This window comes from Sminthopsis crassicaudata, chromosome 5 (assembly GCF_048593235.1).
Source record: "Sminthopsis crassicaudata isolate SCR6 chromosome 5, ASM4859323v1, whole genome shotgun sequence".
Classification (NCBI taxonomy): Eukaryota; Metazoa; Chordata; class Mammalia; order Dasyuromorphia; family Dasyuridae; genus Sminthopsis; species Sminthopsis crassicaudata.
This window is the reverse complement of record NC_133621.1, coordinates 92047484-92075447: the sequence shown is the minus strand read 5'-3', so window position 1 is coordinate 92075447 and position 27964 is coordinate 92047484. Positions and strand designations below refer to the sequence as shown.

Genomic DNA, 27964 nt, shown 5'->3' with positions numbered 1-27964 from the left:
GGCGCTCTATCCAACTCTAATTTTTAACACTAGTGAGTATGGTACCTATCCTGGTCAGTTTTCCTTTGCCTCCAGGTACTTTGGGAATATAACCTGTTGAATATGATGCTCTTTCTCTTTAATTTGGAGCTTTGTCCAGATGTTTACTATCTGTGAAATCTTGGGCAGATCATTTAATTTCTCTGTCCTTCAATTTCCTCTGTGTAATAAAATAAATATGAATAATATGTTTACATATTATTTATACTTATTGTTCATCTATATAATAAAATATAAACATAATAAGCTATATAATAAAAGGAATAGACTAGATGAACCTCCAAGGTCCCCATCAGCTCCAAATGTGGTCCTGGGAAGTAAAATCAAGCTTAAAGAGAAAAAGGTTGGAGGCCTGATGAAGCTGAGTCACCCTCTTTCCACCTATATGGATCCCTTGCCCAGAATTTATCAAGCAGTTAGCTGTGGTGCTTCTTTGAGGGAACATGTAGGACTGCTTTGCCATCTATCAGCCTCTAACTCCCTTCCCTGGCATTCCGTCCTTGGAAACCAAAGTCCCTTCTGACTCCTGGAGCAGCCAGGGCTTACCATTTATCCCCCACATTTACCAGTCTGGCTCAAGGTGACACCCAGCCCGCAAATTCTTCAGGCTTAGATTATATATTTTGTAATGCTCACAAATCTGCAACTGGGCATCATGACAGTATGGAGCCAGAGGCTAGTTCAGAGCCTACATCTGATGGTTGCCACCTGTGTAAGCTAGAATAAGAACCTCCCTAAGTCTTAGTTTCTATGTCTGAAAACAAAGGAGTTGGTTTAGATGACTTCTGGGGTCCCTCCAGCTCTTGATCTATGATCTTAGGTTCTCATGTGCTTTCTCAATAATTGCCTAGGGGAAAAAGGGACAAGTGTTCCTGTTGTTACATAGCTGAAGAAATTGGAAGACTTCAGTGATTTGCAAGGCTTAAAGAAAGCCTGGGCCTGGGGCTTAGAACTTAGGAGGGTTGAAAAAAAGTGCTTTTTTTTTAAACCATATCCAGCGATTGCCACAAATCACGTTTATGTGGATAAAGCATGTTCATGCAAATCTGACCGTATTAAGTGAACATACAATAATATTTTTCTACAATTTCTACCAGTGATATGAAAAAGAGTGTCATTACTTGATGTCTTAGAGAGGTACCTGAGGCATTTAGAAGTAACTTATCAGGAGATAGCTTCCTCATTAGGAATTCCTTATGCCAATGAAATCAGACATCTGGACTCCATCCAAAAGGTTTGAGCACTGGGGAAGGTCATGGATAACCCAAGAAGAGAATATTTCAAGAAAGATAATTTGCACTCACATGCTATAGAGAGACCAAGCAAAAGCCATTGAATTAGTGACTAGTAAAATCAGAATCAGCTGTTGCTCAGTGATTAGTGCACTGGGCTGGGAATCATCAAGAAGTAAGTTAAAATTTTGCCTCAGACACTAGCTGTGTGATCCTGTCTCTGCTTCCTTAATCCACTAGAGAAAGAAATGGCAAACTGCTTCAGAATCTTTGCCAAGAAAACCCCATGGAACAGAATTGGCAAGTCTGCTGTGGTTCATGGGGTCACAGTCAGAAATGACTGAGCAGCAAAGTCACTAAATGCTCAAATGCTCACCAAATGAGCAATGGAGAGAAACTGAGGAGGCTCAGACTCATCTTCCTCCTCCCAACCACTTCTCCCCTCCCCTTTCGGTCTCCAAGAGAGATTCAAAGTGGCGGCTTATTGGGAACACTGTAGAATGAACTCATTCTAGATGGATAACATTTTAGATGTTAGATCTAGAATAACCAAGATGGCCAGTGAGGTCCCTTCCAGCTCTGAGATTTTGTGATTCTGTGTAACAAAATTTCAGGAGATCTAAGAGGGAAGAAATCATGACAAAATTATAGTATGAACCCATGAAAATAAATACATTGATTATTAGACACTGAAGGAAAGGAAAGGACACTGATCAAGACAGAATGTTGAGGTGGCAGAAAGATGTGTGAGACTAGAAAGGGAAGGGAAAAAAAGGATTGTGAAAGGATTAAAAGTTGGATAAAAGAGGGTATTGCTGCCTAATGCAAGACAAGGACAAGTATGCTCTGCATGCCAGTCTATTGGGAATTGGAAATGACAGCCAGAGCAACTGCAGCAGTTTCTTTAAATGTAGTATATGTAAGATCTGGGAATCCTTGTTTCAACTTCTACTCGCACTGAAGACTTGGGTTTCCCACAGTAAGACTAATTAAATCTCCCTTTCAGGGTTCTAGGGGTACCTCCAAGAGATTTCTGGTGTCTTTTTCAGTGCTCTAACAAGACCCTATTATGTATTTCCAGTTATGATTTTCAGGAAGTTATCAGGAAGATTTAGTTATCTTTTAGAAAGGGATATTTATTAAGGTATTCTGGTAAGAACAGGTTCAAAACATCTCCCACAATTTGGTGATATATTTGTAATCCAGGAGAAAGTGGACTTAATTTACAGAAATGCCTTTATTGAAATCTTCAAGATACTCCTCTTACTAATGGTGTAGTTTTTCTGCATTGGAGAGCCTGGAATCTGCCTCTAATCTGTGTTATCACTTTTCAATGTTGATATTGCTATCTGATGAACAGGGGATGCTGCTAGGACATCAGCGGGAAGATGGGAAGTCCATCAATCTCTGAAGTTTTTGAGGTGAGGGAGACTACAACTAGCTCAGGACACTCCTAACTGATTCCTTCTCAAAATTTAGCTAGAAGACTCTTTCTTGTCTATTTCTTTGAATCTCTTTGCTTTTAAAGTACTTCCCTGATTTTATACACGGTATTTCCACGTTTTCTTAGCCAATTCAAACATGGTTCCCAAATGATATATCACCTCTGCCGCTATGGTCTTTGCACATTGTGTAAGGCTACCATTGATTTGACGTGTTCTCAAAAGATTGAAGTATCAGAAGACAACATTTTATTATTTAATTTAAATGAGGTGGAGTGACTTGATAGATTGATTTGCTCAATGCACCCCTTACTCCTACACTCTTCCCCCACCCCCAGTTTTAATGTGCTGTCTTCAGCAGACATACTGGAGTGTTTTTGTCAAATTCCATAGTCCCAAATCTTTGATCCTGTATGATTTAGCGAGGGACTGTGTTTCCTTTTTGAATATCTTTCTTAATGTTTATACTACATATAGAGTCTTCTAAAATCTACAAATGTCATACAGTTGCTAATCAAATCTGGTACTTCACATTCTGTCAAATAAATTGTTGTTTATTTATATCCCATTCTTCATGGCCCCATTTGGGGTTTTCTTGACAAAGATACTGAAATGGTTTGACATTTTCTTCTTCCAGCTCATGAGGAAACTGAGGCAAACAATGTTAAGTGTCTTTGCCCAGGGTCACAGCTAGTATCTGAGGTCAGATTTGAACTTAGGAAGATGAGTCTTTCTGACTCCAGACCCAATACTATCCACTGTACTACTTAGTTGCCCTTCCAAATAAATAGTGATAGAATTTAACAAACCAGTACAACTTTACAAAATTTTAATAGATTTTCTGCCTGTCTTTGTGCTTGCTGAAGACTTTCCCCAACTCAAAAACAATAAAGAAAAGAGTACACAAAAATTACAGAGGAATCATGTAACCTTCAGTAGTTTTCAACAATTAAACGTGAATGTTTAATGAATAAGATATCTCTTCAGTTTATAGGAGACATGACAGGGCTAGCGAGGACTGCAGTTTTCTTTTTTTTTATTCAGGTTGAGAACGTTTGACCCAGAGATCGGTGTATAGCTAAAGATACTTTAAAATGACCTGGAAGTGGCTGAATACAAGAGGAGTGAACCAGAAAGCCATGGTAATAATACACCTTGTGCAGAGAAAGAAGTTGCCTTCAGCAATCCAATTGAGTAATATGGGCCTAGACTTATTAAGAAATTGAGATTGATATTAGGAAGAGCTGAAATGATGCGATTGAGGTTCAGCACCAAATGATAAGATTTATATTCAGGAAAAAATGTTGGGATTCAGTCAAGTGAAAATTCACACTGGCCATTCTCTTTGCCAAAAGGGAAATTTGTTTAGGGAAAGAGGTTACAGACAAAATGAAGAGATATAATAGACACCAAGAGTGGTAAATATGAAATAGATTTGGGAGATCATATAGTTAGAAAGGAAGGGGTTTTTAAACAACAATAGAAAAGACAAGTTCCCTAGTGGAACTCACAATTAACAAGGAGAAAGGAAATGCTCCATGAGGTGTGACTATATAATTAACCAGCAGGCTAAATCTTAAGAATTAGCTATAAGAAGGAGAAAGATACCACAAGGCAGAATGTCATGGTGGATTAACCCCAAAAGGGATTCAGCAAAGATAGTGTGGGTCACGGAAAGATTTATAGGGGAAATTTAACCTCAGAGGTTTGACATAACTTGGTTTTCAGACTGGACATAGTTAAGGGAGACTGCCAATACCTCCACAGAGAGAGGGACTATAAAGTTGAACTGATCCCCATCAGTACCCTTCCCTGCTTGCCTCAGGGTACTTGAAGCTTTCTTTACCAACCCTACCCTGACCAGGACTTCATCAGGAAGGCCTTCATTAGGAGGGCCTAAAAGGTAGAGGATACCTGGATTTGAACCAGGGACCTCTTGATCTGCAGTCAAATGCTGCTCTCCTGGCCTGCAAAGCTGTCATCAGTAAAGCTTCCAGCCACAACTCTGCAGCTAGGACTCCAGTAGTTCTTTAACCACCAATCAATCCCTGGTATGCTTACCTATCACCCATTTATCAATCCAGCCACTTCCATATTGGGGCTCCGTGGGAAAACTTTTTCTACTGGTCCCCTAACTGCTTATGGACCCCATTCTCAAGTCTCAGTAGTTCTTGGAAGAGAGCAATCTTCAATACTGGGGAAGACACTCTACATACAACTTGCCTGCAACTTTTACTTAGACCTCTGAGGTCATTGAGGATCACATTTATAAATCCTCTTCCCTAATATGGTCCATGGAATTTCATTTCACAATACAACTCCAATTCTAAACTCCCCAAGATTGTGTTGTTTTGAAAGAACTTGACCCTAAAACACGAAGGTGAAGCATAATGGAAGTAGAAAGGGGATTCAGGCCCCTTCTCTTCCTATATTTTCTGACTCACTATTACCCTATCCTGGAATCTCTGGGAGAATATATTAAATAAAGTTTAGTGTCTGTACATATTTTTTCTAGGGAAAAAAACACAACTATTTAATATACAAAGCACATGTAGTAAATATCAAGGAAAATATTGCACCAATATTTAAGATACAAAAGATTCATAAATACTCATCACACATAGCTAAAACATAAACTAAAACCAATCACCTCCATTAAGCTCTCCTAGGGTCTAGACTCCAGGGAGACTTGTGAATGAGCTAAGTAGATATATACATTCAGCTCAGATTTGTTATCAAGAAACACTTGAGGTTTATATCATCTGGCCATCCCTGGCATGGCCGATCCTCTTGGAAAGGGTCATTTCATGAGATAAGAATGTAGATGCTGAAAGCACCCCCTGCTGCCTGGTAACACTTGAGAGTTGCAGAACTCCAGAGCAAAGGAGGTGGTGACCTAGACTAGAAACATTCATTTGGGGATTGCTATTTAGTCACCCCGCACTCAGGCCTGAGCAGGCTGCCAGATGATGCGGGTTGTGGTCCCAGACTCGGGCCCATGAAAAAGCCTTATGTACACATTGCATTACAAAGCCACTGTAACTGCAGCTGAGCGTGGGCAGGAGAGAAATTCTCATTTCCCTCTTATGAAAGGCTTCTTTTGTTTCTGGTGGTGTTTGTCCTTCCAATCTCAGAGGACTGTGACTGCAGGGAGGGGTTGCCAATTAATTGCATTGAAATGAAGAAGGGCTGTGCAAAGTCATCAGCCTCATATTCTCTTCCGGAGCCATCTGGAGCCTGTGGCAAGATGGAGATCAGAGCCACTGCAGATGGCCCCTGAATGGCGCGAGACCTTGGTCTTTTTAAGGGAAGGTCTTGAACAGGTCTCAGATAGAGTCAACACTTACAATCAGTGATTAAGTGTAGGCTAGAAATGAGGCAGAGAATGGCCTCTTTTCTCTAGTCAACAAAATCATCATCATCATCATCATCATCATCATCATCTAACTGGGAGGGGAAGATCATCAGGATTTTTGGCTAAAACAGAAACAATCGCTATTTACACAAAGCCCAAGTGGGGCTTGGGCTGAAACTTATTGTCAGTAGAAGCCAGAGTGATTTGGGCTTAAGGCATGAGCCTAGCCTGTAAACCCCAAGCTATCTTGGGAGGTTTCAAAAAGCAAAATGTATATTCCTTTGGGCAGGACACCTGCAGGTAAGGGTAGGATATGCCCTATGTGGACAGAAGAGAGGGAAGGGTGAAAGAAGGAAAACAGATATGTTGTATAACTGATTGGTTCTATTTGGATCAGCAAACACAGTGGTCCTTCAACCTCCTTCTCAACACTACTTGTCGATTAACTCAGCAATATGGGACCAACTAGTAGGAGGGTGGGAAGCTGGCTTTTGACATAACTCAATTACAGTAACTCCCTTCATCTATTTTTGTCCTCAAACACCTCTTTTCACTTGCTTCTTTTAACTCTGGGTCTGCTAAGAACCCTTGGGTCTTGGAAGCACACTAGGGAAAATTCGTGATTCCATACCTGGAGTGCTCATACTTTTACTGACATATAAGGTCTTCTCATATCTCCTTTAACAAGGAGGTCTCCCTGACTGGTTAGGCCTGCACTACAATTCATTGATAAGTAAGTTAGACTGTCACATTTCCCCCATCTCACCTCAAGCCCTATCCCCAATATATAGTTTTGAGAGGGAAGGGATTGAGTAGCACAGGATGAGCAGATACAGATGGATTATGATCAATTTATTGCAAGTCTCCTTCAATAGTCTTTTTGAAGAGGTCAAAGGAGATAGCCCAAGACACAAATGATTAACAGAATCTTACATCCTCAAGAGAAATTCCTGTCTTATACAAACTTCAAAGGATTTACAAGCCTCCCGCAGAACTTGTTTGATATACAAACTTCTCTATATCCAAAGGAAGCAGAAAAGTCCTTTGCAAATACAAACTCTGTTTTATGATCCTGTTTGTGTATAAAATGAACCTCCAAAATTCTATTCCTGGTACTAGGCCTTTCAGAAGGCTTTTTGCCCGCCAACCCTGCGGCAGTCCTTTTCTAATCAATAAAGATTTTGTTTTAGAAATTCGGTTCTACACACATATATTGTATCTAGAATATATTATAATATATTTAACATGTATAAGACTGCCTGCCATCTGGGGGAGGGGGTTGGGGGAGGAAGGGAAAAAATCTGAACAGAAGTAAGTGCAAGGGGTAATGTTGTAAAAAATTACCCATGCATATGTACTGTCAAAAAAAAAGTTATAATTATAAAAAAATAATAATAATAAAAATTTTTTTAAAATAAAAATTTTGTTTTAACAAAGCATTAGTAGGCGAATTCATTAGCTACTAATCTGGCCTTGCTACTTTGGAGGGAGGAGGAGAGAGAGAGAAACAGACAGCCCTGACCCATCTCTGCCCAGAGTTTACCTCTTCATTCACCCTCTTCATTTTTACCCCAAACCACTATTCTAATTATTTTCCTTACTTCTGTTAAGAACACCATTAGTCATTCATTTGCAAGTTCTTTGTTGTTGACTCATCATTCAAATGAGCTAATACATAATAATACAAATAATTACATAATTTACAACCTGAAGGCCTTTCCTGAAGGTTCATTCTTAAATTCTTTGCAAAATTTGAAATTGGGGATTTTTTTTTTTGTTTTGGTGGTTTTTTGTTTTGTTTTGTTTTGTTTTTGCTGAGGCAGTTGGGGTTAAGTGATTCTCCCAGGGTCCCACAGATAAGAAGTGTTAAGTGTCTGAGATTACATTTGAACTCAGCTCCTGGTACTCTATCCATTGTGCCACTTAGCTGCCCCAGAATTTGAAACTATTAAGTATCATTTCAACCTGCACACTCTTCTCTCTGGACTTCTGAAAAACAATATGTATGCCATAGATAAATAAGTACCCCCACTTTCAAAAGGGTACAAAAATTTGAGACACTGTAAAGTCCCTAAAAGGGAATGTCAAAGTGACTTTTAAACCAATTGATAAGATTATATAAAAATACAACACATACTGATTAGTTTATAAGAACAAATGGCCAAAATAGGGAAGGTAGAAATTTACCAGCTGAAATACAACAAAATTTGTACTATAATATATAATTGAAAAAGAAAAATGGTCATTAAATCTTTATTGAAAAAGGCCATCTACTCACATAAGTATCATTAGCAAACACATACATTTATAGAGTATACATTTCAGGAATGGCAGCTTTAAAAATTAGAAAAGAAATGGAAAAAAAAAAAAAACCGAGAACTTAAAATACCTGTAAAACAGTAAGTCCTAAACTTAAATAATAAAAACAATAATGATACATAGGAAATATATGTGGAACATTTAAACCATGTTCTTTTACACTGTTTTCAGCAAGAGAAAATTATTAATATGAGTGTTATGCAGATAATATTACTTACAAATGATAAAAATAGGTCAGCTAATTATGTTAAATTTTTTGTTTTAGTAAAAGTTCTGCATTTTATTTGATTAAAAATACATTGGCAGAAGAAGGTCATATGAACATAATTGATAGCCTGATGGGGAAATGCTGATGAAAATACTTTGATTGATCGGGGACTCAATAAGAAAAGATTAGATATCAAAAGCCATAAAACACCCAAGTGCCTGTGAAATGTCAATTAAAAAAATTACTGAAAAAGACAGAACAATGGAGAGAACAGTAGTGTATTTGAACCAGCTACCTCTGGAACCTCAGGCAAACTCCCTGTGCCTGAGCTACCAGTCAGGAAGCCTGAAGGTCCTACATGTTCAGCCAGCAGCCCTTTGGCTGGGCACTCAGAAGGCCTTGCCAGCCAAGAAAAGCCTCTTTCACACCTCGGTTGTCATTGAATTAGAAGGGTCCTCAAAAGAACTCATCTCAAAACTGCCTCCCAGCCAACAAGAACTACTCTAAGAAGATACAGGATAAAGAAGGATGGCCTCATGGGGGAGGATAATTGTGGGGGGAAAGGACATAGGCAGGAAAAGGGGACACCTGAGGGAGGTTTTGAGACAGAGAGAGAAGCAAGAGAATGAAAACAGGAAAACTGGAGGTAAGAAAAATGAGAAAAAGAGAAAGGAATTAGGAAAGAAGCAGAAAATTGGAGGAGGGGCCCAAAATAAGATTACACAAAATAACGTGACACAACCAGGGATGGTAATATACTCGGGCATTTTTGGATGAGACTGCCTAATATCAAGAAGCAGTGATATTAGTTGATGGAATCCCTCATTGAATACTGATCAGTAACTTCCTAGAAGATTCTAATGTCCAAAAGAGAACTTCTGATTAAAGAGAGTGAATATAAAAAACTATTTGAAACAAAAATAAAATAAATTCTGCCCCCCCAAAACCAAAAAAACCAAAAAGGTCGGTAGAAAGGAAAAGGAGCATTTAAAACACATTTCTTTCATAATTAGATGCACTATCTAATAAAAAAGAGGAGGGCGATAATTCACATATTAAAAAGAATGTGTGGGAAATAGAAATACAAGGTTATCAAATGAAAAATTAAAAGAGGGAAAAAAAGAAAATTGAAAAAAAAAAAAAAGAAAATTAAGTGGCATCTGACACATGGCACAGGAAAATGGGCACATGAAAGGAAGCTTTACCAAAGAGAAGGTGAAAATGTAGCTACTCCAGAACAACCTAGAAGAGGGCAGAGGAGCCGGTACAGCACCTGAAGAATGTCACGGAGGGCCCAGCTGCACCAATGCCCCTGAGGCCGAGGGAATTTAGCGTGTGCCAGCCCAGCCCAAAAGGGGAGGCAGCTGGTAGGGGGCACCTGGATTTGAACCAGGGACCTCTTGATCTGCAGTCAAATGCTCTACCCCTGAGCTATACCCCCTTCCCCCCAGGGACAGCCTCTATTAGCACCTTTGCGAGCTGCCCGCCACACCCAGTGCCGCTGGATTCCAGAGGCATTGCCAGTGGCTGGGTGAAGCCTCGCCGGGCCCAGCGGGCCGGCTCCGATGCTCCCCGACAGCCCCCAGGCGGGCCTGCGGCCTCTCCGGCTGCCTCTTGGCCCTAGTCCCCAGGACCCACGTGGCCCACTCCCCGGGCACAGAGGACTGCCACGCTGCCTGCAACAGAGGGGGCCCCAAGGTCCCCAGCCCTGTCCCCGAGCTCAACGTTCCAAAGCCTGGTTTGGTCCGGCAGCTTCCCCACGGCCCCGAGACTGGCGCCTGGGCGAGCATGGGCCGAAGGGCCGGTCGTCCTGGCTTTGAAAGGGGCGCGGCCGCGCGGATTTGGGGCAGCCAGCCTCAAGGGTCCCCCTGACTCTCCCAGCAAATGCAGTCCTGCCTCCCGCCCTTGGCAGTGGCTTCCGGGGCTGCCCTTCCCGAGCGCGCCGGTCCCCTCGGGACCCCCGAGCCGCCACTGCGCACCCTGTTTGTGGTGCTGGGAGCAGGCGGGCCGGGCCGGGCCGGGCCGGGCGACACCGGCAGGCCTCTGCACTCAGCTTGAAGCCGCCCCACCAAGGGCCACTTTACTCCCGGGCTCCCGTCTCTCGTGGCTGCCAGCCGTCTGGGCCCTCGGTCCCCCTCGGGAGGCAGATCTTGTCCCGGGGACAGCTGCATTAGCCGCCTCTGCCCCATCTGGGAAGCTCCCTGGGCCCCCGCCAGCAGCTTGGAGGGCCCCGAGCCCTGCAGGCTGAGCCAGCAGGCCGTGGGCCTGGCGGCCGGGTGGCCTCGCCGTCCCGCGACTCCCGTGCGCGGGCCTGCGCAGCAGCCAGGCATCTGAGGGGCCTGAGGTCGGCAAGGACCCCGCCCGGGCAAGGAGTCAGACCCCGGGCGGGCCAGCCGGGCACAAGCTGCACGCCTCCTTCGGGAGGCCCTAGGAAAATGGGCACAAGAAAGGCCGCTTTGCCCAGGAACAGCCACAAAGTAGCACAGGACCTGGAGGAGGGCAGAGGAGCCGGGCCTCCACCCTCAGACGGTCACGTTCGGCCCGGCTGCCCCGACGCCCCTGAGGCCCCGGGCCCTGGGCAGAAAGAAGTGGGCCAGCCGCCGAAGCTGCCGCCAAGCTCTTCAGGGAGTGCAGCCGCCCCCGCCGGGACTGGCTCTGTGAAGAGGTGCCGGCCGAGTGTCAGAGTCTCCTGGCCCGGGGCGCCGATACCCCAAAAGAGCTCAGGAAAAGGTGTCCTGAAGCCTGGGGGGCGGGGGGGGGGGAAATGCCCGCTGCTTGCTGTGGCAGTGGTGAGGGCCCCCAGAACGCAGGGTGTGTCCTGGGCCTGGGCCAAGTCTCCAGGGGAGGGCATGTGCCAGGCTACGTCGTGCTGTGCCAGGTCGGCCTGGGCCGGGCCCTGTGAGGTCAGGAGGCAGAGGACGCAGTGGCCGGCCCAAAAGGGGAGGCAGCTGGTAGGGGGCACCTGGATTTGAACCAGGGACCTCTTGATCTGCAGTCAAATGCTCTACCCCTGAGCTATACCCCCTTCCCCCCAGGGACAGCCTCTATTAGCACCTTTGCGAGCTGCCCGCCACACCCAGTGCCGCTGGATTCCAGAGGCATTGCCAGTGGCTGGGTGAAGCCTCGCCGGGCCCAGCGGGCCGGCTCCGATGCTCCCCGACAGCCCCCAGGCGGGCCTGCGGCCTCTCCGGCTGCCTCTTGGCCCTAGTCCCCAGGACCCACGTGGCCCACTCCCCGGGCACAGAGGACTGCCACGCTGCCTGCAACAGAGGGGGCCCCAAGGTCCCCAGCCCTGTCCCCGAGCTCAACGTTCCAAAGCCTGGTTTGGTCCGGCAGCTTCCCCACGGCCCCGAGACTGGCGCCTGGGCGAGCATGGGCCGAAGGGCCGGTCGTCCTGGCTTTGAAAGGGGCGCGGCCGCGCGGATTTGGGGCAGCCAGCCTCAAGGGTCCCCCTGACTCTCCCAGCAAATGCAGTCCTGCCTCCCGCCCTTGGCAGTGGCTTCCGGGGCTGCCCTTCCCGAGCGCGCCGGTCCCCTCGGGACCCCCGAGCCGCCACTGCGCACCCTGTTTGTGGTGCTGGGAGCAGGCGGGCCGGGCCGGGCCGGGCCGGGCGACACCGGCAGGCCTCTGCACTCAGCTTGAAGCCGCCCCACCAAGGGCCACTTTACTCCCGGGCTCCCGTCTCTCGTGGCTGCCAGCCGTCTGGGCCCTCGGTCCCCCTCGGGAGGCAGATCTTGTCCCGGGGACAGCTGCATTAGCCGCCTCTGCCCCATCTGGGAAGCTCCCTGGGCCCCCGCCAGCAGCTTGGAGGGCCCCGAGCCCTGCAGGCTGAGCCAGCAGGCCGTGGGCCTGGCGGCCGGGTGGCCTCGCCGTCCCGCGACTCCCGTGCGCGGGCCTGCGCAGCAGCCAGGCATCTGAGGGGCCTGAGGTCGGCAAGGACCCCGCCCGGGCAAGGAGTCAGACCCCGGGCGGGCCAGCCGGGCACAAGCTGCACGCCTCCTTCGGGAGGCCCTAGGAAAATGGGCACAAGAAAGGCCGCTTTGCCCAGGAACAGCCACAAAGTAGCACAGGACCTGGAGGAGGGCAGAGGAGCCGGGCCTCCACCCTCAGACGGTCACGTTCGGCCCGGCTGCCCCGACGCCCCTGAGGCCCCGGGCCCTGGGCAGAAAGAAGTGGGCCAGCCGCCGAAGCTGCCGCCAAGCTCTTCAGGGAGTGCAGCCGCCCCCGCCGGGACTGGCTCTGTGAAGAGGTGCCGGCCGAGTGTCAGAGTCTCCTGGCCCGGGGCGCCGATACCCCAAAAGAGCTCAGGAAAAGGTGTCCTGAAGCCTGGGGGGCGGGGGGGGGGAAATGCCCGCTGCTTGCTGTGGCAGTGGTGAGGGCCCCCAGAACGCAGGGTGTGTCCTGGGCCTGGGCCAAGTCTCCAGGGGAGGGCACGTGCCAGGCTACGTCGTGCTGTGCCAGGTCGGCCTGGGCCGGGCCCCGTGAGGTCAGGAGGCAGAGGACGCAGTGGCCGGCCCAAAAGGGGAGGCAGCTGGTAGGGGGCACCTGGATTTGAACCAGGGACCTCTTGATCTGCAGTCAAATGCTCTACCCCTGAGCTATACCCCCTTCCCCCCAGGGACAGCCTCTATTAGCACCTTTGCGAGCTGCCCGCCACACCCAGTGCCGCTGGATTCCAGAGGCATTGCCAGTGGCTGGGTGAAGCCTCGCCGGGCCCAGCGGGCCGGCTCCGATGCTCCCCGACAGCCCCCAGGCGGGCCTGCGGCCTCTCCGGCTGCCTCTTGGCCCTAGTCCCCAGGACCCACGTGGCCCACTCCCCGGGCACAGAGGACTGCCACGCTGCCTGCAACAGAGGGGGCCCCAAGGTCCCCAGCCCTGTCCCCGAGCTCAACGTTCCAAAGCCTGGTTTGGTCCGGCAGCTTCCCCACGGCCCCGAGACTGGCGCCTGGGCGAGCATGGGCCGAAGGGCCGGTCGTCCTGGCTTTGAAAGGGGCGCGGCCGCGCGGATTTGGGGCAGCCAGCCTCAAGGGTCCCCCTGACTCTCCCAGCAAATGCAGTCCTGCCTCCCGCCCTTGGCAGTGGCTTCCGGGGCTGCCCTTCCCGAGCGCGCCGGTCCCCTCGGGACCCCCGAGCCGCCACTGCGCACCCTGTTTGTGGTGCTGGGAGCAGGCGGGCCGGGCCGGGCCGGGCCGGGCGACACCGGCAGGCCTCTGCACTCAGCTTGAAGCCGCCCCACCAAGGGCCACTTTACTCCCGGGCTCCCGTCTCTCGTGGCTGCCAGCCGTCTGGGCCCTCGGTCCCCCTCGGGAGGCAGATCTTGTCCCGGGGACAGCTGCATTAGCCGCCTCTGCCCCATCTGGGAAGCTCCCTGGGCCCCCGCCAGCAGCTTGGAGGGCCCCGAGCCCTGCAGGCTGAGCCAGCAGGCCGTGGGCCTGGCGGCCGGGTGGCCTCGCCGTCCCGCGACTCCCGTGCGCGGGCCTGCGCAGCAGCCAGGCATCTGAGGGGCCTGAGGTCGGCAAGGACCCCGCCCGGGCAAGGAGTCAGACCCCGGGCGGGCCAGCCGGGCACAAGCTGCACGCCTCCTTCGGGAGGCCCTAGGAAAATGGGCACAAGAAAGGCCGCTTTGCCCAGGAACAGCCACAAAGTAGCACAGGACCTGGAGGAGGGCAGAGGAGCCGGGCCTCCACCCTCAGACGGTCACGTTCGGCCCGGCTGCCCCGACGCCCCTGAGGCCCCGGGCCCTGGGCAGAAAGAAGTGGGCCAGCCGCCGAAGCTGCCGCCAAGCTCTTCAGGGAGTGCAGCCGCCCCCGCCGGGACTGGCTCTGTGAAGAGGTGCCGGCCGAGTGTCAGAGTCTCCTGGCCCGGGGCGCCGATACCCCAAAAGAGCTCAGGAAAAGGTGTCCTGAAGCCTGGGGGGCGGGGGGGGGGGAAATGCCCGCTGCTTGCTGTGGCAGTGGTGAGGGCCCCCAGAACGCAGGGTGTGTCCTGGGCCTGGGCCAAGTCTCCAGGGGAGGGCATGTGCCAGGCTACGTCGTGCTGTGCCAGGTCGGCCTGGGCCGGGCCCTGTGAGGTCAGGAGGCAGAGGACGCAGTGGCCGGCCCAAAAGGGGAGGCAGCTGGTAGGGGGCACCTGGATTTGAACCAGGGACCTCTTGATCTGCAGTCAAATGCTCTACCCCTGAGCTATACCCCCTTCCCCCCAGGGACAGCCTCTATTAGCACCTTTGCGAGCTGCCCGCCACACCCAGTGCCGCTGGATTCCAGAGGCATTGCCAGTGGCTGGGTGAAGCCTCGCCGGGCCCAGCGGGCCGGCTCCGATGCTCCCCGACAGCCCCCAGGCGGGCCTGTGGCCTCTCCGGCTGCCTCTTGGCCCTAGTCCCCAGGACCCACGTGGCCCACTCCCCGGGCACAGAGGACTGCCACGCTGCCTGCAACAGAGGGGGCCCCAAGGTCCCCAGCCCTGTCCCCGAGCTCAACGTTCCAAAGCCTGGTTTGGTCCGGCAGCTTCCCCACGGCCCCGAGACTGGCGCCTGGGCGAGCATGGGCCGAAGGGCCGGTCGTCCTGGCTTTGAAAGGGGCGCGGCCGCGCGGATTTGGGGCAGCCAGCCTCAAGGGTCCCCCTGACTCTCCCAGCAAATGCAGTCCTGCCTCCCGCCCTTGGCAGTGGCTTCCGGGGCTGCCCTTCCCGAGCGCGCCGGTCCCCTCGGGACCCCCGAGCCGCCACTGCGCACCCTGTTTGTGGTGCTGGGAGCAGGCGGGCCGGGCCGGGCCGGGCCGGGCGACACCGGCAGGCCTCTGCACTCAGCTTGAAGCCGCCCCACCAAGGGCCACTTTACTCCCGGGCTCCCGTCTCTCGTGGCTGCCAGCCGTCTGGGCCCTCGGTCCCCCTCGGGAGGCAGATCTTGTCCCGGGGACAGCTGCATTAGCCGCCTCTGCCCCATCTGGGAAGCTCCCTGGGCCCCCGCCAGCAGCTTGGAGGGCCCCGAGCCCTGCAGGCTGAGCCAGCAGGCCGTGGGCCTGGCGGCCGGGTGGCCTCGCCGTCCCGCGACTCCCGTGCGCGGGCCTGCGCAGCAGCCAGGCATCTGAGGGGCCTGAGGTCGGCAAGGACCCCGCCCGGGCAAGGAGTCAGACCCCGGGCGGGCCAGCCGGGCACAAGCTGCACGCCTCCTTCGGGAGGCCCTAGGAAAATGGGCACAAGAAAGGCCGCTTTGCCCAGGAACAGCCACAAAGTAGCACAGGACCTGGAGGAGGGCAGAGGAGCCGGGCCTCCACCCTCAGACGGTCACGTTCGGCCCGGCTGCCCCGACGCCCCTGAGGCCCCGGGCCCTGGGCAGAAAGAAGTGGGCCAGCCGCCGAAGCTGCCGCCAAGCTCTTCAGGGAGTGCAGCCGCCCCCGCCGGGACTGGCTCTGTGAAGAGGTGCCGGCCGAGTGTCAGAGTCTCCTGGCCCGGGGCGCCGATACCCCAAAAGAGCTCAGGAAAAGGTGTCCTGAAGCCTGGGGGGCGGGGGGGGGGGAAATGCCCGCTGCTTGCTGTGGCAGTGGTGAGGGCCCCCAGAACGCAGGGTGTGTCCTGGGCCTGGGCCAAGTCTCCAGGGGAGGGCATGTGCCAGGCTACGTCGTGCTGTGCCAGGTCGGCCTGGGCCGGGCCCTGTGAGGTCAGGAGGCAGAGGACGCAGTGGCCGGCCCAAAAGGGGAGGCAGCTGGTAGGGGGCACCTGGATTTGAACCAGGGACCTCTTGATCTGCAGTCAAATGCTCTACCCCTGAGCTATACCCCCTTCCCCCCAGGGACAGCCTCTATTAGCACCTTTGCGAGCTGCCCGCCACACCCAGTGCCGCTGGATTCCAGAGGCATTGCCAGTGGCTGGGTGAAGCCTCGCCGGGCCCAGCGGGCCGGCTCCGATGCTCCCCGACAGCCCCCAGGCGGGCCTGCGGCCTCTCCGGCTGCCTCTTGGCCCTAGTCCCCAGGACCCACGTGGCCCACTCCCCGGGCACAGAGGACTGCCACGCTGCCTGCAACAGAGGGGGCCCCAAGGTCCCCAGCCCTGTCCCCGAGCTCAACGTTCCAAAGCCTGGTTTGGTCCGGCAGCTTCCCCACGGCCCCGAGACTGGCGCCTGGGCGAGCATGGGCCGAAGGGCCGGTCGTCCTGGCTTTGAAAGGGGCGCGGCCGCGCGGATTTGGGGCAGCCAGCCTCAAGGGTCCCCCTGACTCTCCCAGCAAATGCAGTCCTGCCTCCCGCCCTTGGCAGTGGCTTCCGGGGCTGCCCTTCCCGAGCGCGCCGGTCCCCTCGGGACCCCCGAGCCGCCACTGCGCACCCTGTTTGTGGTGCTGGGAGCAGGCGGGCCGGGCCGGGCCGGGCCGGGCGACACCGGCAGGCCTCTGCACTCAGCTTGAAGCCGCCCCACCAAGGGCCACTTTACTCCCGGGCTCCCGTCTCTCGTGGCTGCCAGCCGTCTGGGCCCTCGGTCCCCCTCGGGAGGCAGATCTTGTCCCGGGGACAGCTGCATTAGCCGCCTCTGCCCCATCTGGGAAGCTCCCTGGGCCCCCGCCAGCAGCTTGGAGGGCCCCGAGCCCTGCAGGCTGAGCCAGCAGGCCGTGGGCCTGGCGGCCGGGTGGCCTCGCCGTCCCGCGACTCCCGTGCGCGGGCCTGCGCAGCAGCCAGGCATCTGAGGGGCCTGAGGTCGGCAAGGACCCCGCCCGGGCAAGGAGTCAGACCCCGGGCGGGCCAGCCGGGCACAAGCTGCACGCCTCCTTCGGGAGGCCCTAGGAAAATGGGCACAAGAAAGGCCGCTTTGCCCAGGAACAGCCACAAAGTAGCACAGGACCTGGAGGAGGGCAGAGGAGCCGGGCCTCCACCCTCAGACGGTCACGTTCGGCCCGGCTGCCCCGACGCCCCTGAGGCCCCGGGCCCTGGGCAGAAAGAAGTGGGCCAGCCGCCGAAGCTGCCGCCAAGCTCTTCAGGGAGTGCAGCCGCCCCCGCCGGGACTGGCTCTGTGAAGAGGTGCCGGCCGAGTGTCAGAGTCTCCTGGCCCGGGGCGCCGATACCCCGAAAGAGCTCAGGAAAAGGTGTCCTGAAGCCTGGGGGGCGGGGGGGGGGGAAATGCCCGCTGCTTGCTGTGGCAGTGGTGAGGGCCCCCAGAACGCAGGGTGTGTCCTGGGCCTGGGCCAAGTCTCCAGGGGAGGGCATGTGCCAGGCTACGTCGTGCTGTGCCAGGTCGGCCTGGGCCGGGCCCTGTGAGGTCAGGAGGCAGAGGACGCAGTGGCCGGCCCAAAAGGGGAGGCAGCTGGTAGGGGGCACCTGGATTTGAACCAGGGACCTCTTGATCTGCAGTCAAATGCTCTACCCCTGAGCTATACCCCCTTCCCCCCAGGGACAGCCTCTATTAGCACCTTTGCGAGCTGCCCGCCACACCCAGTGCCGCTGGATTCCAGAGGCATTGCCAGTGGCTGGGTGAAGCCTCGCCGGGCCCAGCGGGCCGGCTCCGATGCTCCCCGACAGCCCCCAGGCGGGCCTGCGGCCTCTCCGGCTGCCTCTTGGCCCTAGTCCCCAGGACCCACGTGGCCCACTCCCCGGGCACAGAGGACTGCCACGCTGCCTGCAACAGAGGGGGCCCCAAGGTCCCCAGCCCTGTCCCCGAGCTCAACGTTCCAAAGCCTGGTTTGGTCCGGCAGCTTCCCCACGGCCCCGAGACTGGCGCCTGGGCGAGCATGGGCCGAAGGGCCGGTCGTCCTGGCTTTGAAAGGGGCGCGGCCGCGCGGATTTGGGGCAGCCAGCCTCAAGGGTCCCCCTGACTCTCCCAGCAAATGCAGTCCTGCCTCCCGCCCTTGGCAGTGGCTTCCGGGGCTGCCCTTCCCGAGCGCGCCGGTCCCCTCGGGACCCCCGAGCCGCCACTGCGCACCCTGTTTGTGGTGCTGGGAGCAGGCGGGCCGGGCCGGGCCGGGCCGGGCGACACCGGCAGGCCTCTGCACTCAGCTTGAAGCCGCCCCACCAAGGGCCACTTTACTCCCGGGCTCCCGTCTCTCGTGGCTGCCAGCCGTCTGGGCCCTCGGTCCCCCTCGGGAGGCAGATCTTGTCCCGGGGACAGCTGCATTAGCCGCCTCTGCCCCATCTGGGAAGCTCCCTGGGCCCCCGCCAGCAGCTTGGAGGGCCCCGAGCCCTGCAGGCTGAGCCAGCAGGCCGTGGGCCTGGCGGCCGGGTGGCCTCGCCGTCCCGCGACTCCCGTGCGCGGGCCTGCGCAGCAGCCAGGCATCTGAGGGGCCTGAGGTCGGCAAGGACCCCGCCCGGGCAAGGAGTCGGACCCCGGGCGGGCCAGCCGGGCACAAGCTGCACGCCTCCTTCGGGAGGCCCTAGGAAAATGGGCACAAGAAAGGCCGCTTTGCCCAGGAACAGCCACAAAGTAGCACAGGACCTGGAGGAGGGCAGAGGAGCCGGGCCTCCACCCTCAGACGGTCACGTTCGGCCCGGCTGCCCCGACGCCCCTGAGGCCCTGGGCCCTGGGCAGAAAGAAGTGGGCCAGCCGCCGAAGCTGCCGCCAAGCTCTTCAGGGAGTGCAGCCGCCCCCGCCGGGACTGGCTCTGTGAAGAGGTGCCGGCCGAGTGTCAGAGTCTCCTGGCCCGGGGCGCCGATACCCCAAAAGAGCTCAGGAAAAGGTGTCCTGAAGCCTGGGGGGCGGGGGGGGGGGAAATGCCCGCTGCTTGCTGTGGCAGTGGTGAGGGCCCCCAGAACGCAGGGTGTGTCCTGGGCCTGGGCCAAGTCTCCAGGGGAGGGCATGTGCCAGGCTACGTCGTGCTGTGCCAGGTCGGCCTGGGCCGGGCCCTGTGAGGTCAGGAGGCAGAGGACGCAGTGGCCGGCCCAAAAGGGGAGGCAGCTGGTAGGGGGCACCTGGATTTGAACCAGGGACCTCTTGATCTGCAGTCAAATGCTCTACCCCTGAGCTATACCCCCTTCCCCCCAGGGACAGCCTCTATTAGCACCTTTGCGAGCTGCCCGCCACACCCAGTGCCGCTGGATTCCAGAGGCATTGCCAGTGGCTGGGTGAAGCCTCGCCGGGCCCAGCGGGCCGGCTCCGATGCTCCCCGACAGCCCCCAGGCGGGCCTGCGGCCTCTCCGGCTGCCTCTTGGCCCTAGTCCCCAGGACCCACGTGGCCCACTCCCCGGGCACAGAGGACTGCCACGCTGCCTGCAACAGAGGGGGCCCCAAGGTCCCCAGCCCTGTCCCCGAGCTCAACGTTCCAAAGCCTGGTTTGGTCCGGCAGCTTCCCCACGGCCCCGAGACTGGCGCCTGGGCGAGCATGGGCCGAAGGGCCGGTCGTCCTGGCTTTGAAAGGGGCGCGGCCGCGCGGATTTGGGGCAGCCAGCCTCAAGGGTCCCCCTGACTCTCCCAGCAAATGCAGTCCTGCCTCCCGCCCTTGGCAGTGGCTTCCGGGGCTGCCCTTCCCGAGCGCGCCGGTCCCCTCGGGACCCCCGAGCCGCCACTGCGCACCCTGTTTGTGGTGCTGGGAGCAGGCGGGCCGGGCCGGGCCGGGCCGGGCGACACCGGCAGGCCTCTGCACTCAGCTTGAAGCCGCCCCACCAAGGGCCACTTTACTCCCGGGCTCCCGTCTCTCGTGGCTGCCAGCCGTCTGGGCCCTCGGTCCCCCTCGGGAGGCAGATCTTGTCCCGGGGACAGCTGCATTAGCCGCCTCTGCCCCATCTGGGAAGCTCCCTGGGCCCCCGCCAGCAGCTTGGAGGGCCCCGAGCCCTGCAGGCTGAGCCAGCAGGCCGTGGGCCTGGCGGCCGGGTGGCCTCGCCGTCCCGCGACTCCCGTGCGCGGGCCTGCGCAGCAGCCAGGCATCTGAGGGGCCTGAGGTCGGCAAGGACCCCGCCCGGGCAAGGAGTCAGACCCCGGGCGGGCCAGCCGGGCACAAGCTGCACGCCTCCTTCGGGAGGCCCTAGGAAAATGGGCACAAGAAAGGCCGCTTTGCCCAGGAACAGCCACAAAGTAGCACAGGACCTGGAGGAGGGCAGAGGAGCCGGGCCTCCACCCTCAGACGGTCACGTTCGGCCCGGCTGCCCCGACGCCCCTGAGGCCCCGGGCCCTGGGCAGAAAGAAGTGGGCCAGCCGCCGAAGCTGCCGCCAAGCTCTTCAGGGAGTGCAGCCGCCCCCGCCGGGACTGGCTCTGTGAAGAGGTGCCGGCCGAGTGTCAGAGTCTCCTGGCCCGGGGCGCCGATACCCCAAAAGAGCTCAGGAAAAGGTGTCCTGAAGCCTGGGGGGCGGGGGGGGGGGAAATGCCCGCTGCTTGCTGTGGCAGTGGTGAGGGCCCCCAGAACGCAGGGTGTGTCCTGGGCCTGGGCCAAGTCTCCAGGGGAGGGCATGTGCCAGGCTACGTCGTGCTGTGCCAGGTCGGCCTGGGCCGGGCCCTGTGAGGTCAGGAGGCAGAGGACGCAGTGGCCGGCCCAAAAGGGGAGGCAGCTGGTAGGGGGCACCTGGATTTGAACCAGGGACCTCTTGATCTGCAGTCAAATGCTCTACCCCTGAGCTATACCCCCTTCCCCCCAGGGACAGCCTCTATTAGCACCTTTGCGAGCTGCCCGCCACACCCAGTGCCGCTGGATTCCAGAGGCATTGCCAGTGGCTGGGTGAAGCCTCGCCGGGCCCAGCGGGCCGGCTCCGATGCTCCCCGACAGCCCCCAGGCGGGCCTGCGGCCTCTCCGGCTGCCTCTTGGCCCTAGTCCCCAGGACCCACGTGGCCCACTCCCCGGGCACAGAGGACTGCCACGCTGCCTGCAACAGAGGGGGCCCCAAGGTCCCCAGCCCTGTCCCCGAGCTCAACGTTCCAAAGCCTGGTTTGGTCCGGCAGCTTCCCCACAGCCCCGAGACTGGCGCCTGGGCGAGCATGGGCCGAAGGGCCGGTCGTCCTGGCTTTGAAAGGGGCGCGGCCGCGCGGATTTGGGGCAGCCAGCCTCCAGGGTCCCCCTGACTCTCCCAGCAAATGCAGTCCTGCCTCCCGCCCTTGGCAGTGGCTTCCGGGGCTGCCCTTCCCGAGCGCGCCGGTCCCCTCGGGACCCCCGAGCCGCCACTGCGCACCCTGTTTGTGGTGCTGGGAGCAGGCGGGCCGGGCCGGGCGACACCGGCAGGCCGCTGCACTCAGCTTGGAGCCGCCCCACCAAGGGCCACTTTACTCCCGGGCTCCCGTCTCTCGTGGCTGCCAGCCGTCTGGGCCCTCGGTCCCCCTCGGGAGGCAGATCTTGTCCCGGGGACAGCTGCATTAGCCGCCTCTGCCCCATCTGGGAAGCTCCCTGGGCCCCCGCCAGCAGCTTGGAGGGCCCCGAGCCCTGCAGGCTGAGCCAGCAGGCCGTGGGCCTGGCGGCCGGGTGGCCTCGCCGTCCCGCGACTCCCGTGCGCGGGCCTGCGCAGCAGCCAGGCATCTGAGGGGCCTGAGGTCGGCAAGGACCCCGCCCGGGCAAGGAGTCGGACCCCGGGCGGGCCAGCCGGGCACAAGCTGCACGCCTCCTTCGGGAGGCCCTAGGAAAATGGGCACAAGAAAGGCCGCTTTGCCCAGGAACAGCCACAAAGTAGCACAGGACCTGGAGGAGGGCAGAGGAGCCGGGCCTCCACCCTCAGACGGTCACGTTCGGCCCGGCTGCCCCGACGCCCCTGAGGCCCCGGGCCCTGGGCAGAAAGAAGTGGGCCAGCCGCCGAAGCTGCCGCCAAGCTCTTCAGGGAGTGCAGCCGCCCCCGCCGGGACTGGCTCTGTGAAGAGGTGCCGGCCGAGTGTCAGAGTCTCCTGGCCCGGGGCGCCGATACCCCAAAAGAGCTCAGGAAAAGGTGTCCTGAAGCCTGGGGGGCGGGGGGGGGGAAAAATGCCCGCTGCTTGCTGTGGCAGTGGTGAGGGCCCCCAGAACGCAGGGTGTGTCCTGGGCCTGGGCCAAGTCTCCAGGGGAGGGCACGTGCCAGGCTACGTCGTGCTGTGCCAGGTCGGCCTGGGCCGGGCCCTGTGAGGTCAGGAGGCAGAGGACGCAGTGGCCGGCCCAAAAGGGGAGGCAGCTGGTAGGGGGCACCTGGATTTGAACCAGTGACCTCTTGATCTGCAGTCAAATGCTCTACCCCTGAGCTATACCCCCTTCCCCCCAGGGACAGCCTCTATTAGCACCTTTGCGAGCTGCCCGCCACACCCAGTGCCGCTGGATTCCAGAGGCATTGCCAGTGGCTGGGTGAAGCCTCGCCGGGCCCAGCGGGCCGCCTCCGATGCTCCCCGACAGCCCCCAGGCGGGCCTGCGGCCTCTCCGGCTGCCTCTTGGCCCTAGTCCCCAGGACCCACGTGGCCCACTCCCCGGGCACAGAGGACTGCCACGCTGCCTGCAACAGAGGGGGCCCCAAGGTCCCCAGCCCTGTCCCCGAGCTCAACGTTCCAAAGCCTGGTTTGGTCCGGCAGCTCCCGCACGGCCCCGAGACTGGCGCCTGGGCGAGCATGGGCCGAAGGGCCGGTCGTCCTGGCTTTGAAAGGGGCGCGGCCGCGCTGACTTGGGGCAGCCAGCCTCCAGGGTCCCCCTGACTCTCCAAGCAAATGCAGTCCTGCCTCCCGCCCTTGGCAGTGGCTTCCGGGGCTGCCCTTCCCGAGCGCGCCGGTCCCCTCGGGACCCCCGAGCCGCCACTGCGCACCCTGTTTGTGGTGCTGGGAGCAGGCGGGCCGGGCCGGGCGACACCGGCAGGCCGCTGCACTCAGCTTGGAGCCGCCCCACCAAGGGCCACTTTACTCCCGGGCTTCCGTCTCTCGTGGCTGCCAGCCGTCTGGGCCCTCGGTCCCCCTCGGGAGGCAGATCTTGTCCCGGGGACAGCTGCATTAGCCGCCTCTGCCCCATCTGGGAAGCTCCCTGGGCCCCCGCCAGCAGCTTGGAGGGCCCCGAGCCCTGCAGGCTGAGCCAGCAGGCCGTGGGCCTGGCGGCCGGGTGGCCTCGCCGTCCCGCGACTCCCGTGCGCGGGCCTGCGCAGCAGCCAGGCATCTGAGGGGCCTGAGGTCGGCAAGGACCCCGCCCGGGCAAGGAGTCGGACCCCGGGCGGGCCACCGGGCACAAGCTGCACGCCTCCTTCGGGAGGCCCTAGGAAAATGGGCACAAGAAAGGCCGCTTTGCCCAGGAACAGCCACAAAGTAGCACAGGACCTGGAGGAGGGCAGAGGAGCCGGGCCTCCACCCTCAGACGGTCACGTTCGGCCCGGCTGCCCCGACGCCCCTGAGGCCCCGGGCCCTGGGCAGAAAGAAGTGGGCCAGCCGCCGAAGCTGCCGCCAAGCTCTTCGGGCGAGGGCAGCCGCCCCCGCCGGGACTGGCTCTGTGAAGAGGTGCCGGCCGAGTGTCAGAGTCTCCTGGCCCGGGGCGCCGATACCCCAAAAGAGCTCAGGAAAAGGTGTCCTGAAGCCTGGGGGGGGGGGGAAATGCAAGCTGCTTGCTGTGGCAGTGGTGAGGGCCCCCAGAACGCAGGGTGTGTCCTGGGCCTGGGCCAAGTCTCCAGGGGAGGGCACGTGCCAGGCTACGTCGTGCTGTGCCAGGTCGGCCTGGGCCGGGCCCTGTGAGGTCAGGAGGCAGAGGACGCAGTGGCCGGCCCAAAAGGGGAGGCAGCTGGTAGGGGGCACCTGGATTTGAACCAGGGACCTCTTGATCTGCAGTCAAATGCTCTACCCCTGAGCTATACCCCCTTCCCCCCAGGGACAGCCTCTATTAGCACCTTTGCGAGCTGCCCGCCACACCCAGTGCCGCTGGATTCCAGAGGCATTGCCAGTGGCTGGGTGAAGCCTCGCCGGGCCCAGCGGGCCGGCTCCGATGCTCCCCGACAGCCCCCAGGCGGGCCTGCGGCCTCTCCGGCTGCCTCTTGGCCCTAGTCCCCAGGACCCACGTGGCCCACTCCCCGGGCACAGAGGACTGCCACGCTGCCTGCAACAGAGGGGGCCCCAAGGTCCCCAGCCCTGTCCCCGAGCTCAACGTTCCAAAGCCTGGTTTGGTCCGGCAGCTCCCGCACGGCCCCGAGACTGGCGCCTGGGCGAGCATGGGCCGAAGGGCCGGTCGTCCTGGCTTTGAAAGGGGCGCGGCCGCGCTGACTTGGGGCAGCCAGCCTCCAGGGTCCCCCTGACTCTCCAAGCAAATGCAGTCCTGCCTCCCGCCCTTGGCAGTGGCTTCCGGGGCTGCCCTTCCCGAGCGCGCCGGTCCCCTCGGGACCCCCGAGCCGCCACTGCGCACCCTGTTTGTGGTGCTGGGAGCAGGCGGGCCGGGCCGGGCCGGGCGACACCGGCTGGCCTCTGCACTCAGCTTGAAGCCGCCCCACCAAGGGCCACTTTACTCCCGGGCTCCCGTCTCTCGTGGCTGCCAGCCGTCTGGGCCCTCGGTCCCCCTCGGGAGGCAGATCTTGTCCCGGGGACAGCTGCATTAGCCGCCTCTGCCCCATCTGGGAAGCTCCCTGGGCCCCCGCCAGCAGCTTGGAGGGCCCCGAGCCCTGCAGGCTGAGCCAGCAGGCCGTGGGCCTGGCGGCCGGGTGGCCTCGCCGTCCCGCGACTCCCGTGCGCGGGCCTGCGCAGCAGCCAGGCATCTGAGGGGCCTGAGGTCGGCAAGGACCCCGCCCGGGCAAGGAGTCAGACCCCGGGCGGGCCAGCCGGGCACAAGCTGCACGCCTCCTTCGGGAGGCCCTAGGAAAATGGGCACAAGAAAGGCCGCTTTGCCCAGGAACAGCCACAAAGTAGCACAGGACCTGGAGGAGGGCAGAGGAGCCGGGCCTCCACCCTCAGACGGTCACGTTCGGCCCGGCTGCCCCGACGCCCCTGAGGCCCCGGGCCCTGGGCAGAAAGAAGTGGGCCAGCCGCCGAAGCTGCCGCCAAGCTCTTCAGGGAGTGCAGCCGCCCCCGCCGGGACTGGCTCTGTGAAGAGGTGCCGGCCGAGTGTCAGAGTCTCCTGGCCCGGGGCGCCGATACCCCAAAAGAGCTCAGGAAAAGGTGTCCTGAAGCCTGGGGGGCGGGGGGGGGAAAAATGCCCGCTGCTTGCTGTGGCAGTGGTGAGGGCCCCCAGAACGCAGGGTGTGTCCTGGGCCTGGGCCAAGTCTCCAGGGGAGGGCATGTGCCAGGCTACGTCGTGCTGTGCCAGGTCGGCCTGGGCCGGGCCCCGTGAGGTCAGGAGGCAGAGGACGCAGTGGCAGGCCCAAAAGGGGAGGCAGCTGGTAGGGGGCACCTGGATTTGAACCAGGGACCTCTTGATCTGCAGTCAAATGCTCTACCCCTGAGCTATACCCCCTTCCCCCCAGGGACAGCCTCTATTAGCACCTTTGCGAGCTGCCCGCCACACCCAGTGCCGCTGGATTCCAGAGGCATTGCCAGTGGCTGGGTGAAGCCTCGCCGGGCCCAGCGGGCCGGCTCCGATGCTCCCCGACAGCCCCCAGGCGGGCCTGCGGCCTCTCCGGCTGCCTCTTGGCCCTAGTCCCCAGGACCAACGTGGCCCACTCCCCGGGCACAGAGGACTGCCACGCTGCCTGCAACAGAGGGGGCCCCAAGGTCCCCCAGCCCTGTCCCCGAGCTCAACGTTCCAAAGCCTGGTTTGGTCCGGCAGCTTCCCCACGGCCCCGAGACTGGCGCCTGGGCGAGCATGGGCCGAAGGGCCGGTCGTCCTGGCTTTGAAAGGGGCTCGGCCGCGCTGACTTGGGGCAGCCAGCCTCCAGGGTCCCCCTGACTCTCCAAGCAAATGCAGTCCTGCCTCCCGCCCTTGGCAGTGGCTTCCGGGGCTGCCCTTCCCGAGCGCGCCGGTCCCCTCGGGACCCCCGAGCCGCCACTGCGCACCCTGTTTGTGGTGCTGGGAGCAGGCGGGCCGGGCCGGGCGACACCGGCAGGCCGCTGCACTCAGCTTGGAGCCGCCCCACCAAGGGCCACTTTACTCCCGGGCTTCCGTCTCTCGTGGCTGCCAGCCGTCTGGGCCCTCGGTCCCCCTCGGGAGGCAGATCTTGTCCCGGGGACAGCTGCATTAGCCGCCTCTGCCCCATCTGGGAAGCTCCCTGGGCCCCCGCCAGCAGCTTGGAGGGCCCCGAGCCCTGCAGGCTGAGCCAGCAGGCCGTGGGCCTGGCGGCCGGGTGGCCTCGCTGTCCCGCGACTCCCGTGCGCGGGCCTGCGCAGCAGCCAGGCATCTGAGGGGCCTGAGGTCGGCAAGGACCCCGCCCGGGCAAGGAGTCGGACCCCGGGCGGGCCACCGGGCACAAGCTGCACGCCTCCTTCGGGAGGCCCTAGGAAAATGGGCACAAGAAAGGCCGCTTTGCCCAGGAACAGCCACAAAGTAGCACAGGACCTGGAGGAGGGCAGAGGAGCCGGGCCTCCACCCTCAGACGGTCACGTTCGGCCCGGCTGCCCCGACGCCCCTGAGGCCCCGGGCCCTGGGCAGAAAGAAGTGGGCCAGCCGCCGAAGCTGCCGCCAAGCTCTTCGGGCGAGGGCAGCCGCCCCCGCCGGGACTGGCTCTGTGAAGAGGTGCCGGCCGAGTGTCAGAGTCTCCTGGCCCGGGGCGCCGATACCCCAAAAGAGCTCAGGAAAAGGTGTCCTGAAGCCTGGGGGGGGGGGGAAATGCAAGCTGCTTGCTGTGGCAGTGGTGAGGGCCCCCAGAACGCAGGGTGTGTCCTGGGCCTGGGCCAAGTCTCCAGGGGAGGGCACGTGCCAGGCTACGTCGTGCTGTGCCAGGTCGGCCTGGGCCGGGCCCTGTGAGGTCAGGAGGCAGAGGACGCAGTGGCCGGCCCAAAAGGGGAGGCAGCTGGTAGGGGGCACCTGGATTTGAACCAGGGACCTCTTGATCTGCAGTCAAATGCTCTACCCCTGAGCTATACCCCCTTCCCCCCAGGGACAGCCTCTATTAGCACCTTTGCGAGCTGCCCGCCACACCCAGTGCCGCTGGATTCCAGAGGCATTGCCAGTGGCTGGGTGAAGCCTCGCCGGGCCCAGCGGGCCGGCTCCGATGCTCCCCGACAGCCCCCAGGCGGGCCTGCGGCCTCTCCGGCTGCCTCTTGGCCCTAGTCCCCAGGACCCACGTGGCCCACTCCCCGGGCACAGAGGACTGCCACGCTGCCTGCAACAGAGGGGGCCCCAAGGTCCCCAGCCCTGTCCCCGAGCTCAACGTTCCAAAGCCTGGTTTGGTCCGGCAGCTCCCGCACGGCCCCGAGACTGGCGCCTGGGCGAGCATGGGCCGAAGGGCCGGTCGTCCTGGCTTTGAAAGGGGCGCGGCCGCGCTGACTTGGGGCAGCCAGCCTCCAGGGTCCCCCTGACTCTCCAAGCAAATGCAGTCCTGCCTCCCGCCCTTGGCAGTGGCTTCCGGGGCTGCCCTTCCCGAGCGCGCCGGTCCCCTCGGGACCCCCGAGCCGCCACTGCGCACCCTGTTTGTGGT

The 27964-nt window shown here is 59.2% G+C and overlaps 11 non-coding genes across 11 annotated transcripts; all 11 read right to left on the bottom strand.

Moving 5' to 3' along the window:
• Positions 1 to 9964: 9964 nt before the first annotated feature.
• On the bottom strand, positions 9965 to 10036 carry TRNAC-GCA (transfer RNA cysteine (anticodon GCA)). Its single transcript has one exon. It is a non-coding gene; the product is annotated as a tRNA-Cys (tRNA).
• A 1512-nt stretch (positions 10037 to 11548) lies between these two features.
• Positions 11549 to 11620, bottom strand: TRNAC-GCA (transfer RNA cysteine (anticodon GCA)). The gene has a single exon. It is a non-coding gene; the product is annotated as a tRNA-Cys (tRNA).
• A 1511-nt stretch (positions 11621 to 13131) lies between these two features.
• TRNAC-GCA (transfer RNA cysteine (anticodon GCA)) lies at positions 13132 to 13203 on the bottom strand. Its single transcript has one exon. It is a non-coding gene; the product is annotated as a tRNA-Cys (tRNA).
• A 1512-nt stretch (positions 13204 to 14715) lies between these two features.
• Positions 14716 to 14787, bottom strand: TRNAC-GCA (transfer RNA cysteine (anticodon GCA)). The gene has a single exon. It is a non-coding gene; the product is annotated as a tRNA-Cys (tRNA).
• Positions 14788 to 16299: 1512 nt separating this feature from the next.
• On the bottom strand, positions 16300 to 16371 carry TRNAC-GCA (transfer RNA cysteine (anticodon GCA)). The gene has a single exon. It is a non-coding gene; the product is annotated as a tRNA-Cys (tRNA).
• Positions 16372 to 17883: 1512 nt separating this feature from the next.
• On the bottom strand, positions 17884 to 17955 carry TRNAC-GCA (transfer RNA cysteine (anticodon GCA)). The gene has a single exon. It is a non-coding gene; the product is annotated as a tRNA-Cys (tRNA).
• A 1512-nt stretch (positions 17956 to 19467) lies between these two features.
• On the bottom strand, positions 19468 to 19539 carry TRNAC-GCA (transfer RNA cysteine (anticodon GCA)). Its single transcript has one exon. It is a non-coding gene; the product is annotated as a tRNA-Cys (tRNA).
• A 1512-nt stretch (positions 19540 to 21051) lies between these two features.
• TRNAC-GCA (transfer RNA cysteine (anticodon GCA)) lies at positions 21052 to 21123 on the bottom strand. The gene has a single exon. It is a non-coding gene; the product is annotated as a tRNA-Cys (tRNA).
• Positions 21124 to 24194: 3071 nt separating this feature from the next.
• On the bottom strand, positions 24195 to 24266 carry TRNAC-GCA (transfer RNA cysteine (anticodon GCA)). Its single transcript has one exon. It is a non-coding gene; the product is annotated as a tRNA-Cys (tRNA).
• Positions 24267 to 25773: 1507 nt separating this feature from the next.
• TRNAC-GCA (transfer RNA cysteine (anticodon GCA)) lies at positions 25774 to 25845 on the bottom strand. The gene has a single exon. It is a non-coding gene; the product is annotated as a tRNA-Cys (tRNA).
• A 1497-nt stretch (positions 25846 to 27342) lies between these two features.
• On the bottom strand, positions 27343 to 27414 carry TRNAC-GCA (transfer RNA cysteine (anticodon GCA)). The gene has a single exon. It is a non-coding gene; the product is annotated as a tRNA-Cys (tRNA).
• Positions 27415 to 27964: the final 550 nt, after the last annotated feature.